Here is a 14,825-nt window from a genome sequence, read left to right on the forward strand (position 1 = left end):
TGTGAACCCAAAAAAAAATTATTTTGAATATCCATTTTCCTTACAAGCAGAGAGCTTCAAAGTTAGAAAAATGCAAAATTTTCATTTTTTTCATCAAATTTGGGGATTTTTCACCAAGAAAGGATGCAAGATACCACAAAATTTTACCACTAAGTTAAAGTAGAATATGTCACGAAAAAACAATCTCGGAATCAGATTGATAACTAAAAGCATTCCAGAGTTATTAATGTTTAAAGTGACAGTGGTCAGAATTGCAAAAAATGCTCTGGTCCTTAAGGTGAAAAAGGGCTCGGTCCTTAAGGGGTTAAGAATAAGTCTCTTGTAGACTCACTCAATTACACTGGGAACATATACTAATTTTATCAAAAAGATACACCAAATTAGAAAGGTACTTAAACTATTTTTGTTAATATGGTTATTAACTGCCAATACTCAATTTCCGGCAAAATCCTGCCGACTACGCCATTTGTTGCGGTTCTAGGGTGATAATCCTGTCTGCAGCTCCACTTATTGTGGAGAATCCTGCATACTACACCAATTGTGATTTTAGAATTAGAGTAAAACAAACATTCCCCTCCCCCAACCATGTGCTTTCTTTGTTTGAGTCAAAATGGCCACCAACTATATGAAAACGGAAGCAGGAAGTTCAGGCTAAAACTATAGGTCCTAAATATGTTTGTAAAAAACACCCAGAAACACTGATTAAGTTTTGTACAACTATATTATAATTGTACAAGGTATTTTGGCAGAAATGTCTTGTACCAACAGTGTATACCCACCAAATTAACAATCACTCGGTAACCAGCAAAGTTGATAATATTCAATAAAACATTAAGTGATACATGAATATTTAGTTTAGAAATGATAGAATCAATATACTTATCCATCCCAGGCTTAAGGAGCAGAAAAATGCTCCCCTCTTCAATGAAGATCCCAAAGCAAAGAGACCGAGGGCCATATGGTTTCCTGTGAAATCCCCTAATGCCCCACCCATTTGGCCTAGTGTCCGCCTGCTCTCCTTAAATAACCTGGAAAATCAGGTTCCTTAGCCCCGTCTACTGTGGCTGTATGTGACTAAGCTTTAGACCGTGGGGGCAGGGAAATCTATACTAAATGATGGATGTAAAAACACATAATTTCAGTGTCCATAACATGTATGTATATGGTATGCACTGATGAGGGCAGAAAAATGCACTACAATACGCCTAAAAACTGTTTATTTTTGTAAAACACCAGCAGGAGATTACATTTGTCTGTCCTTTCAAAGGATGTGGGCCCTTGACAGATTAACAGGTACAAAATAGTATACTACTTAGATGTACGTATGCGGTATGCACTGATGAGGGCAGAAAAAATGCGCTACAATATGCCTAAAAACTCTGTATTTTTGTAAAACACCAGCTGGTGATTACTTTTGTCTGTCCTTTCACAATATGTAGACCCTTGACAGATTAACAGGTACAAAATAGTACACTACTTAGATATAGGTATATAGTAAGCACTGATGAGGGCAGAAAAATGCTCTACAGTACACTTAAAAAGTATCTGAGTACAACACCAGCCAGTGAGTACTTTTGCCTGGACTTTCACAGTATGTAGGGCCTTTACAGATTAACAGGTACAAAATAGTACAATACTTAGATGTACGTATGCGGTATGCACTGATGAGGGCAGAAAAGTGTGCTACAATACGCCTAAGAACTCTGTATTTTTGTAAAACCCAAGCCGGTGATTAGTTTTGACTTTCCTTTCACAGTATGTAGGCCCTTGACTGATTAACAGGTAAAAAATAATACACTACTTAGATGTACGTATACGGTATGCACTGATGAGGGCAGAAAAATGCGCTACAATATGCCTAAAAACGCTGTATTTTTGTAAAACACCAGCAGGAGTTTACTTTTGTCTGTATGTTCACAGTATGTAGGTCCTTGACAGATTAACAGGTACAAAATAGAACACTACTTAGATGTACGTATGCGATATGCACTGATGAGGGCAGAGAAATGCGCTACCGTACGCCTAAAAACTCTGTAATTTTTATTAAAACACCATTCGGTGATTACCTTTTACTGTCCTTTTACAGTATTTAGGCCCTTGACAGATTAACACGTACAAAATAGTACACTGCTTAGATGTATGAATGCGGTATGCACTGATGAGGGCAGAAAATTGTGCTACAGTTCCCTTAAAAAATATATATTTTTGTAAAACAGCAGCAGTACACAACAGTGCTGCAGACAGAAAAAGCTGTGTACTAAACACAAAATTGCACTCTGTCACAGAGTATTAGGAATGGACTGCTGGGTATTATATCGTCTACAGACAAGTATAACCAGTAGATGATTTTTTTGTGTGCCTCCTCTAATAAGGTTTATGAAGTTGATGCAGCTTGTTGAAATGTATGAGGCAACACACAGCTATGTGCCCCTCTCTGTAATACTATGCTGAAGAAAGTGACTGGGAGGTTAATGACTGCAGCTTTAGTAAAAATCCTTTTCAGTGAACTAAAAAATGCTCTCCAACCACGAGAACGCTGATGTCACTAGGAGGATGTTAAACGCTGCTGGAATGCGCTTTTCTCTGCTGTAACACACACACAGGCTCTGCATCCTATCTCTCTGCAGTGTAATGAATGAAGTGGCTGGCCGCAATATGGCTGCCCGATTATATAGGGCTTTGACATAACAGGGGTGAATGGCTTCTGATAGGCATCGTCCTGCATGTGATTCAGGGTCATACCACCTACTTCCCTCCCCGACTTGCCTTCCCTGCATCCCTTGCCCGATGTACTGAAATCTGGATCTACCATTTTAGATGCCCTGGAACCTGGAAAGCTGTAAAATGGAGTTTAATTAAACGATTCGTGGGATAGAATCGCGGCGATATTCGCATTCGTTGTGAATCAAATATTTCCTGAAATCCATAACGAATTCGGGTTCATCAGCTTCGATTCGTCTCATCTCTAATTTTAACTATTACATATCCATTTCCTAAGTCATTGTACAGATACATTATATTACACATTTAATAAAATCTAGTTTGGTAGTTGTTGGGAGATTAGTAAATATTCTGTAATTTTGAACTGCCATACTGAACTGCTGCAAGTGTACAGACACCCAGAAAGATGACTCAAAATGAATTTTATTTCAAGACAGGAGACTCCATTATGCTTTAACTCTTTCTTTTTACTCCCAGCAGCAAGCATTGAAAATGTTTTGCAGAAAGAAAAAATGTACATAAATTATGCAAATGAACATGTAATCAATAGCCAATAGCATGACATCCTATGCAATAAAGGGTCTCTGTAATCATGTGACTTCCTTCTTTCTTTCTGCTCAGGCAGTAGATAGGTATTTCTCTCATTTGTGTGCTATATAGATTGTGATATAATATTATTTTCTTGTCAATTATCACCATAACCCTTATTTTTATTATTAAAATTTTTGCCCAGCCTGTCCTTTAATTTTAGGGATTTTTTCTTGTTACCCAGCTTTCCCTGGCTCCTTTTTTTATAGTCCTGTGTTCCCTCATTCATACACACTTCATAATTTTTTTCCCCTGTTCAGTGGTGTACCAAGGGGGGAGGGCGGCCCTCCCCGGGTGCAACTCACAAGGGTGGTGCCAGGGGCGGACTGACCGGCTGGTCCGATTGGACATCGTCCCAGATCCTCAGCAGACAGCGCTGCCTTCTCCAGTATGTGCGATACGCGCACATACAGGAGAAGGCATCCCCTCTGTCTGAGCCGCATCTGCAGCTTACAGAGAGTAGATGTGACCTCCGCCCCCACGCAGCACGCAGTACAAGCGCCGATGACGTCACTCATCGGTGCCTGTACTGTGGAGTGGAGAAGATGCGAGCCCCTGCTGCTGAGGAGATCACTGTGTGGCACATCTGGTGAGGATAATTTTTTTAAACTCTGCATATACCTATGGGAAAAAGGGGGGGGGTGTAACTCTGCATATACCTATGGGGAAGAGGGGGAGTAACTCTGCATGTGCCTATGGGAAAGCGGGGGGATGGTAACTCTGCATATACCTATGGGAACGATGGGGGGTGTAACTCTGCATATATCTATGGGAAAGAGGGGGTGTAACTTTGCATATATCTATAGGAAAGAGGGGGGTGTCCCTGCTTATACCTATGGGAAAGAGGGGGGTGTAACTCTGCATATACCTATGGGTATACCTATGGGAAAGGGGTGTGTGTCCCTGCTTATACCTATGGGAAAGAGGGGGTGTAACTCTGCATACACCTATGGGGAAGAGGGGGGTGTCTCTGCTTATACCTATGAGAAAGAGGGGAGGACTCTGCCTATACCTATGGGGAAGAGGGGGGATAACTCTGCCTATACCAATGGGGAAGGGGGGTAACTCTGCATACACCTATGGGAAAGAGGGGGGGTGTCCCTGCTTATTCCTATGGGAAGGAGGGGGGGTAACTCTGCCTATTCCTATGGGGAAAAGGGGGTAAGTCTGCCTATACCAATGGGGAAGAGGGGGGGGGTAACTCTGCCTATACCAATGGGGAAGAGGGGGGGAGGTAACTCTGCCTTTACCAATGGGGAAGATGGGTGGGTAACTTTGCCTATACCTATGCGGTATCTCTGCCTTTACCAATGGGGAAGAGGGGTGGGTAACTCTGCCTATACCTATGGGGAAAAGGTGGTTTAACTCTGCCTATACCTACGGGGAAAGGAGGTGGGACTCTGCTGCCTATACCTAAGGAGAAAGGGTTAACTCTGTTCCTATGCCTATTGGGAAGGGGGTTTAACGCTGCTGCCTATACCTATGGGGAAGGGTGGGGGGCTCGTCGTCCCAGATCTCCAGCACTGCCTTCTCCGGTATGTGCGATACGCGCACGTACAGGAGAAGGCGTCCCCTCTTTCTGAGCCGCATCTGCAGCTAACACAGAGGAGACGTGACCTCTGCCCCGACGCAGCACGCAGTACAGGCGCCGATGACGTCACTTATTGGAAAGCGCGGGGGGGGGGGGGGTAACTCTGCATATACCTATGGGAAAGAGGGGGGTGTAACTCTGCATATACCTACGGGAAAGAGGGGAGGGTGTAACTCTGCATATACCTATGGGAAAGAGGGGGGTGTAACTCTGCATATACCTATGGGAAAGAGGGGAGTGTAACTTTGCATATACCTATGGGAAAGAGGGGGGGTGTAACTCTGCATATACCTATGGGAAAGAGGGGGGTGTAACTCTGCATATACCTATGGGAAAGAGGGGGGGTGTAATTCTACATATACCTTTGGGAAAGAGGGTGGGGAAACTCTGCCTATACCTATGGGGAAAAGGGGTTTAACTCTGCCTATGCCTATGGGAAAGCGGGGGGGGGGACTCTGCATATACCTATGAGAAGGAGCTGGGGGGGGTGTAACTCTGCATATACCTATGGGAAAGAGGGGGTGTCCCTGCTTATACCTATTGGAAGGATGGGCTGTACCTCTGCATATACCTATGTGAAAGAAGGGGGTGTAACTTTGCATATACCTATGGGAAAGAGGGGGGTGTAACTCTGCATATACCTATGGGAAAGAGGAGGGGTGTAACTCTGCATATACCTATGGGAAAGGTGTGTGTGTGTGTGTGTCACTGCTTATACCTATGGAAAAGAGGGGGGGATGTAACTCTGCCTATACCTATGGGAAAGAGGGGGGTGTCCCTGCTTATACCTATGGTAAAGAGGGGGGTAACTCTGCCTATACCTATGGGGAAAAGGGGAGGAAAGGGGGGAGGGGGTAACTCTGCCTATACCTATGGGGAAGAGGGGGGGGTAACTCTGCCTATACCAATGGGGAAGGGGGTAACTCTGCCTATACCAATGGCAAAGAGGGGGGGTAACACTGCCTATACCAATGGGGAAGAGAGGGGTAACTGCCTATACCAATGGGCAAGAGGGGTGGGTAACTTTGCCAATACCTATGGGGAAAGGGGGGGGGGGTAACTCTGCCTATACCTATGGGGAAAAGGTGTATAACTGCCTATACCTACAGGGAAAGGGGGGTGGGACTTAGCTGTATATACCTAATGAGAAAGGGTTAACTTTGTTCCTATACCTATTGGGAAGGGGGTTTAACTCTGCTTCCTATACCTATGGGGAAGGTGGGGCTAACTCTGCTGCCTATACCTTTGTGGAAGGGGGGGTTAACTCTGCTGCCTATACCTACAGGGAAGGGGTTAACATTACTGTCTATACCTACAGGGAAGGGGGGCTACCTAGCTTTATACCTGAAAGCCTGGTATGTAGGTAAGTAGTTAGGCAATCTAACTACCTACATACCCAGCTACCTAACTATGTACATACCTGGCCTTCATACATGGCTGCCTAACTACCTAGCTAGCCCCCTAACTACCTGGCTTGTCACCTACCTACATTTCTGGCTTCCTGATCTTCCTACCTAGTTACCTGTTTGCCTGGCTACCTACCTACCTGCCATTTTACTGTGCAGGACACCAATGAGGGCATTATTACAGTTTGTGGGCCTATAGATGGAAAGATTGTGTAGAGGAGGGGAGGGCACTGGAAAAATGTAAAGTCTGACATGTTTGTCCTGCAGATGTTAAAGGGGTACTCCGGTGGAAAACTTTTTTTTTTTTTTTAAATCAACTGGTGCCAGAAAGTTAAACAGATTTGTAAATGATTTCTATTAAAAAATCTTAATCCTTCCAGTAGTTATTAGCTGCTGAATACTACAGTGGAAATACTTTTCCGTTTGAAACACAGAGCTGTCTGCTGACATCACGAGCACAGTGCTCTCTGCTGACATCTCTGTCCATTTTAGGAATTACCAGAGTAAAAGGAAATCCCCATAGCAAACATATGCTGTTCTGCCCAGTTCCTAAAATGGACAGAGATGCCCGCAGAGAGCACTGTGCTCATGATGTCAGCAGACAGCTCGGTGTTTCAAAAAGAAAATAATTTCCGCTGTAGTATTCACCAGCTGATAAGTACAGGAAGGATTAAGATTTTTTAATAGAAGTAATTTACAAATCTGTTTAACTTTCTGGCACCAGTTGATTTAAAAAAAAAGTTTTTCACCGGAGTACCCCTTTAGGAGATCCACATGGCGGTCTTATCCGGACGGAGAAGAAAAGGAAAGGGGACGCCGCTGATCAGAAAAGATGTAATTGTGAGCCCCAAAATGTAACTGTAATTGCTTATATGGTATGCACATCCTGTCTGCAGCTGATATCTTCCACCACATGGTCCTGTATATAATCACTTATACAGATCCTTTATAGTAACATAGTTCATAAGGTTGAAAAAAGACCAGAGTCCATCAAATTCAACCTATATCCCTAATGAGTCCCTACTGAGTTGATCCAGAGGAAGGCAAAAAACCCTTATACTAGATGTAACAATTCCTTCCCGACTCCAATTAGGCAGTCAGAATAAATCTTTGGATCAACATGCTGTCCCTAAATATCAAGTATACATAACCATCAATGTTATTATTCTCCAAAAATGCATCCAGACCCTTTTGAACTCTTTTACAGAGTTCACCATGACAACCTCCTCCGAGAGAGAATTCCACAGTCTCACTGCTCTTACAGTAAAGAACCCCTGTCTGTGGTGGTGTAGAAACCTTCTTTCCTCTAAAGGTAGAGGATGCCCCCTTGTTATAGATACAGTCCTGGGTATAAATAGATCATGGAGAGATCTCTGTACTGCCCCCTGATATATTTATACATAGTTATTAGGTCGCCCCTAAGCCTTCTTTTTTCTAAACTAAATCACCCCAATTCTGATAATCTTTCTGTGTACTGTAGTCCTCCCATTCCCCGTATTACTCTGGTTGCCTGTCTTTGAACCCTCTCCAGCTCCACTATATCTTTCTTGTACACGGGTGCCCAGTACTGTACACAGTATTCTATGTGTGGTCTGACTAGTGATTTGTACAGCGGTAGAATTATTTCCTTGTCGTGGGCATCTATGCCCCTATTGATGCACCCCATGATTTTATTTGCCTTGGCAGCAGCTGCCCGACACTGGTCACTACAGCTAAATTTACTATTAACTAAGACCCCTAAATGCTTTTCCACGTCAGTCGTCCCAAGTGTCCTCCCATTTACTATATAACCTCGTCCTGGATTTTTCTTCCCCATGTGCATTACCTTACATTTATCAGTGTTGAACCTCATCTGCCACTTCGCAGCCCAAACCTCCAAACTATCCAGATCCATTTGTAAAAGTGCACTGTCCTCTATAGTGTTTACCACTTTATCATCTGCAAAGATTGCTACTTTACTATTCAATCCCTCTACAAGGTCATTAATAAAATAGAACAGGACCCAAGACTGACCCCTGTGGTACCCCACTAGTAACAGTCACCCAATCAGAATAAGTACCACTAATAACCACCCTCTGTTTCCTATCACTGAGCCAGTTACTTACCCACTTACACACATTCTCCCCCAGCTAGATCCTTCTCATTTTATGCACCAACCTTTTATGTGGCACCGTATCAAATGCTTTGGAAAAATCTAGATATACGACATCCAGGGATTGCCCCATGTCCAGTCTGGAGCTCACCTCCTCATAAAAGCTGATCAGGTTAGTTTGACAGGACCGATCCCTCATAAAGCCATGCTGATATGGAGTCATACATTAATTTTTATCAATATACTCCAAAATAGTATCTCTTAGAAAACCCTCAAACAATTTACATGCAACAGAGGTTAAACTAACAGGTCTGTAATTCCCGGGGTCACCTTTTGTCACCTTTTTATATATTGGCACCACATTTGCCATGTGATAGTCCGGGGGAACAGTCCCTTTTACTATAGAGTCCCTGAATATTAAAAATAGAGGTCTGTCTATTACAATACTTAATTCCTTTAGAACTCGGGGGTGAATGCCATCTGGACCTGGTGATTTGTCTATTTTGATTTTTTTGGGTTTGTAGGCGGCACTGTACTTCTTCCTGGGTTAGACAGGTGACCTGTACTGGGGAGTTAACCTTATCACACTGTATAGTATACTGGTCTGTGTATAGTGGTTTTATTCAGTACAATATGGCGGTATTATCCAGTTATTGTGTGGTGGTATATATTTACTTCTTGTATACCAGTATTATTGGTCATGGAAATTTACCTACGTTAAAGTGTTTCTTACATATATAAATTTTAGTTTATTGTGTGTGGGATTTGGTGGAATAGTGGCCTGGCAGATTGGCGAGATGCTGAGACTAGCAGGGGCCCTTGCCTTTTTTTGGTTCGGGGGCCCCAAGTGTTGTCAGTCCGCCCTTGGGGGGAGGGGAGGGAGGGGGTGTAATTAAGGGGTGGGAAAGAGGGGGGTGTAATTAAGGGGTGGGAAAGAGGGGGTGTAATTAAGGGGGGGAGGGAAGGGTATAATTAAGGGGGTGATGGAGGGGGTGTAATTAAGGGGGGGATGGAGGGGGTGTAATTAAGGGGGGGAGGGAAGGGGTGTAATTAAGGGGGGGAGGGAGGGTGGTGTAATTAAGGGGGGGGTGCGGGTTGGGGGTGCCAAACAAAGAGTCCGCCCTGGGTGCCAAATGCTTTAGGTACACCCCTGCCCCAGTTTATCCCATTCGCTGTCCCCCTCCTCCCTGTTGCTGGGCAGATTATTCTATATTTATCTTCTCCTCATACTGCTCTTTTCCTTACCTCTGAGTCCTGTCACACTTGTCAGCAGCCGTCATAGCACTGAAGCTGGTATTACAGCTTTGCACTCTTTCTTCCCTCACACGCCACTTGGTCAGTCACCTGGTCTTCCACGTCTCTACAGCATCGTGTCTCCTGCCTGACTGACTCGCATAGTCAGAGGTCGCATAGCGCCCCCTTGTAAAGCAGTTCATATGTATACCTGTCTACAGTATCCTTACACTTCATATTGGCTTTAGCCTGTCTGTATATGCTTTATCCTAATCTTCATTGTATGTGTTATGCTTCTATCATTTAATGTATTTCCCTATGAGCTATCTATGAATTAATTAATAATTACCCTATTATAACATTATTAAATATTTCACTAATACCTATTCTAAAAAAATAACATTATTTACATTAATTCATGATATAATATTTTAATTAATTCATTATTAATTCATGTATTAATGCTATTATTAATTAATTGTTAATTCATTATTAATTTATATATAGATATATATTTTTTATTTATTTATGTATTTATTTATCTATATACCTGTACATTATATACAAAGATATTTTTCTATATACTATTTACATATATCTATTACAGCTTGTCTACTGAGGATAACATGCAAGTTTCTGATGCACCTGTCTTTGAGGTGGATGAAGGTGTACTTCAATCTCTAGTGGATTCTTCTGTTGCTAAATCCATCCACTCCGCAGTCCGCACAGCCATGGGCTCTATGCAGGATGCTACTTCTAAATTGGTGGCTTTGGCTATAAGCCAGTCACAGCCCTCTCAGTCTCTTCAAAAAGGTCCCTCTACCCCGTCGGACCTTTTCTGGTCGGTGGAGGATTCCACTTCCCATTTGATGGAAGGTGTGAAATATGGCAAGTCCTCTCAGAAGAGGTGACATATAAATACCGATAACCTGCTGGTGAAGCACCAGAAAAAACACAAAAAAGGGGATCAGGTTAATGTTACTGCTTTTTCAAAAAGCAAATTACCTGCTGCTAAATCAGCGCAACCTTCACCCTCCGCCCTTGAGGAGGTACACGCAAAGCGGGCAAATAAGGCTTTAAGAGTCAAGCCTAATTCTTATAACTCTTCCTCTGAAGCTGACTCAGATCGGACCTTGAAGCAGACTCTTCATATGAGGATATTTACGAAGATGAGAAAAATTATTTTGATGGAGGATCGGATAATCTTGTACTCTTAGATGTACAAGGGTTGTAGATCCTGGGTTGATCAAACACCCTAGATCCGGTGAGTGGGTCCCTGACCCACAAGTGAATAAGTTTATATCTTTAAGGCTAAAAAAAGCCACTAGACAGAAAGACTAGAAACAGACTCCATTCAGAGTGCCCTAGATCCAATCTTCCTCAAAAAAATCACAGAAACCCCTGACTTAGACCCAACCCTGGTGAAGTTCCTCTCTAAATCAGGTAAAAATCCCAAAAAGGAAGTGGACCGTTCATTCAGAACGATCCAGGATAGACTGATGGATATATTAGGTCCTTTGACAAAAATTCTGGACCTCTCTGAACCTGCCTCTAACACCGGAGAACCGGTAGATTTAACCACTCTTTTTTTATTGTATTTTAAAAGACATTACATCTTAAAACAACCAAACAAACGTAACTGAAATTCGTCTATTATGATATAATCTGACCCACATAAAGACAAAAACGTAAAAATTTTTTTTAACTAACAGTAAATGAATAACATGGGTAAGCTAGGTATTCCACATTCATTCATAGATACCTTAAATCATGTGCTATGATCACCTTCACATTCCTCAACTATCTATATTATATTCACCTTCATATCCCTTATCTTTTCATAGCTAAATTCTCCAGCCAGCACTTATCAAAAAAAGAAATAGAAAAATAAAACCACTCTTAAAGGATGGGCCCAGAGAGCAGTTTGCTTGTTCGGAAATGCCAATGCATCACTCTGCACTGAAAGGAAGAGGTCCATTCTTATGCGCCTGGATCCTCAATTGATCCACTTGGCAACCTCTGAGATTCACCTGGCATCTCTCTCTTTGGAGAGTGTTTTGTGAAAAAGATAAACAGATATGTGGGGCTGTTTTCTACTTTAGAAAAAGCTCAAACGCCCTTAAAACGTGTTTTTTCAAGGATGGATTTTTGGCAGGGCTGGGAAACGGAGGGGCCAATTTCCCAGACAGCAACCTTCCAAGACTTGCCAATACTACAGAGGCCCCCCTCTGGCAGATCGCTTCCCACTCCCATCTGCATCCTACACAACTCTTTTCTTCCCCACTCGTGGATGCCCATGGAGGGCTAGAGGAGAAAGGACTTTCCCAAAGACCAGACCCACTTCAGGTAAGCAATCTTCTTCCTGTTTCTTCCCATCTACCCTTGGGAGGCTGAATTGCCCATTTTATCTAAGTTTGGGCCCTGATTACCACAGATGCTTGGATTTTAAACACGGTCCAGGGGTATCAAATAGACTTTGTTTGTCATCTGACTCTGTTTCAAAAACCCCATCCTATATTTTTTCTCAAAAACAGACCGAGAGTTGGTACACTCAGAGATCAAGGAACTAAGTCCCAAAAGAGCCATAATTTAAATCGCATGGCAATCCCAGGGATTTCTGAGCAACAGACGGCAGTCACTGACCGGTCATAAACTTGAAAACTCACATCAACTTTGCTTCCTTTCGCCACTTCAAAATGGAGGGCATTCACCTATTGAGAGATTTATTAATACAACACCATTGGTTGACCAAAGTAGACCTAAAAGATGCCTAACTCACGGAGCCTATACATCTTCTGTCTCAACCTTACCTCCAATTTTTATGGGAAGGTCAAAAGTACCAGTTTACAAGTCTTCCATTTGGTCTCTCTTCATCTCCATGGTGCTTTACAAAGCTATTAAAACCAGTGGTAGCTATGCTCAGATCCAGAAGTGTTCGTCTCATTATCTATCTAGACGACATCCTCATCATGGCTCAGTCTCGGTCTCTAATTCTACTCCATACTCACTGTATCTCTCCTTACCAACCTAGGTTTTCTTATCAATCAAGAAAAGTCAATCTTATCTCTGACAAAAGAAATAGAATTTTTGGGTTTTTATGATCGATACTCATTCAGCCATTCCGAGTCTTCCATCCAGGAACTTGAAACTTATACAGAGAGAAATTTGTTCTCTCCTCAACAAGAATTTAGTATCCTTACGATCCATCGCTCGCACAGTCTGTCTCTTGTCAGCATCAATACAGGCCATATTCCTGGCACCTCTGCACTACAGGGCTCTTCAGCGCCTGAAAACTCACTTACAAGATGGGTTACTTTATTAAAGGGGTACTCCGGTGAAAACCTTTTTTTGTTTTAAATCAACTGGTGGCAGAAAGTTAAACATATTTGTAAATTATTAAAAAATCTTAATCCTTCCAGTACTTATTAGCTGCTGAATGCTACAGAAGAAATTCCTTTTTTTTTGGAACACTGATGACATCACGAGCACAGTGCTCTCTGCTGACATCTCTGTCTATTTCAACAACCATGCATAGTAAATATATGCTAAGGGCAGTATGGTGGCTCAGTGGTTAGCACTGCTGCCCTGCAGAGCTGGGGACTTTGGTTCAAATCCCACTAAGGACAACAATAAATAAAGCGTTATTATTATTATAATAATGTCAGCAGAGAGAACTGTGCTCGTGATGTCATCAGAGAGCATTCCAAAAAGAAAATCATTTCCTCTGTAGTATTCAGCAGCTAATAAGTACAGGAAGGATTAAGATTTTTTAATAGAAGTAATTTACAAATATGTTTAACTTTCTGCCACTAGTTAATTTAAAAGAAAAAAGGTTTTCACCGGAGTACCCCTTTAAGACGAGATAGTATTAACCCCGGATACCAAGGAGGAGCTTCTTTGGTGGCTGAAACATATCCAAAATTGGAATGGGAAAGCCATATTCAATTCTATCCCAAACATGATTATAGAGTAAGATGCCAGTCTCCTCGGCTGGGGAGCCTGCTGCGGACCATTTTCCACAGGAAGTGGTCCGCAGAAGAGTCCTCCCTTCACATCAATTGCCTTGAACTTTTGGCCGGTTCCTTTGCCCTCAAAATCGTTGTGAGAGACAAAGTCCCACAGTTGCATTCTGCTGAGGATGGACAACATCCTAGAGGTGCGATATGTCAATCGCCTTGGAGGTACAAGATCGGAACATCTGGCCAATATTGCCAAAGATTTCTGGCATTTCTGTTTGGACAAAGACATCCTTCTCAAAGCAGAATACTTTCCGGGGCTCTCCAATAAAATTGCAGATTGGAATTTCCGATTTCTATCAGACAACAGAGATTGGAGATTAGACCCAACTCTCTTAATGCAACTTCAAAATCTTTGGCATCCTTTTCAGATACATCTTTTTACATCTTGTCTGAACCAACAACTTCCCAACTTCTTCAGCTGGCGCCCAGATCCGAAATCCATGGGCACCGATGCCCTCCGCCAAATCTGGCCTTCGAGAACTCTTTATGCGTTTCCCCTGTTTGTTCTCATCCCTCGAGTTCTTCCCACAAAAATCCAGAAAACGACCTTAGTACTAATCACTAGTTATGGCCAACTCAAACCTGGTTTCCCCATATACTAGAAATGACAATAGACTACCCAGGTGTCCTTCCACTTCATCCTTCCAGTCTCCTGGACCCTCTAGGGAATCCTCATCCCCTGGTCCAATCGGGGCTCTTGTCCCTTGTAGCTTGGCTAATTTTGGGTCAACAATCCCTAATATCCGACTTTCACAATCTGCTCAGAGCATCCTCTCTGATGCATGGGCTCTGGATACCCAATCTTCTTACAGATCAGCCTGGAGAGTTTGGTCTGATTGGTGCTTGCAACGGGATTTGGATCCTGTACTTTCACCTCTAAATGAAGTAAAAAAATTTCTTTCTGCCTCTTTTGAGGCAGGTAAAGCTTACCTTAAAGCCTTTAGGCACCCTCCGGTCTGTAAATTAATGTAAGGGATTTGTTTTCGTAGACCTCCCCTTCCCAGATATCAATCCACATGGGATGTCAACCTTGTTCTAGATTTATTCAATTCCTGGGATGATAATGATACTGTGGTGACCCACGGGCGTGTATGGCGGGACCACGAGTTTAGCGGTGTGAGCGGTGGGATCAGATGGTATTTACCCCGGGGACAAGATGTCATTAAGCCCTAGTG

This window comes from Hyla sarda, chromosome 13 (genome assembly GCF_029499605.1).
Source record: "Hyla sarda isolate aHylSar1 chromosome 13, aHylSar1.hap1, whole genome shotgun sequence".
NCBI lineage: Eukaryota > Metazoa > Chordata > Amphibia > Anura > Hylidae > Hyla > Hyla sarda.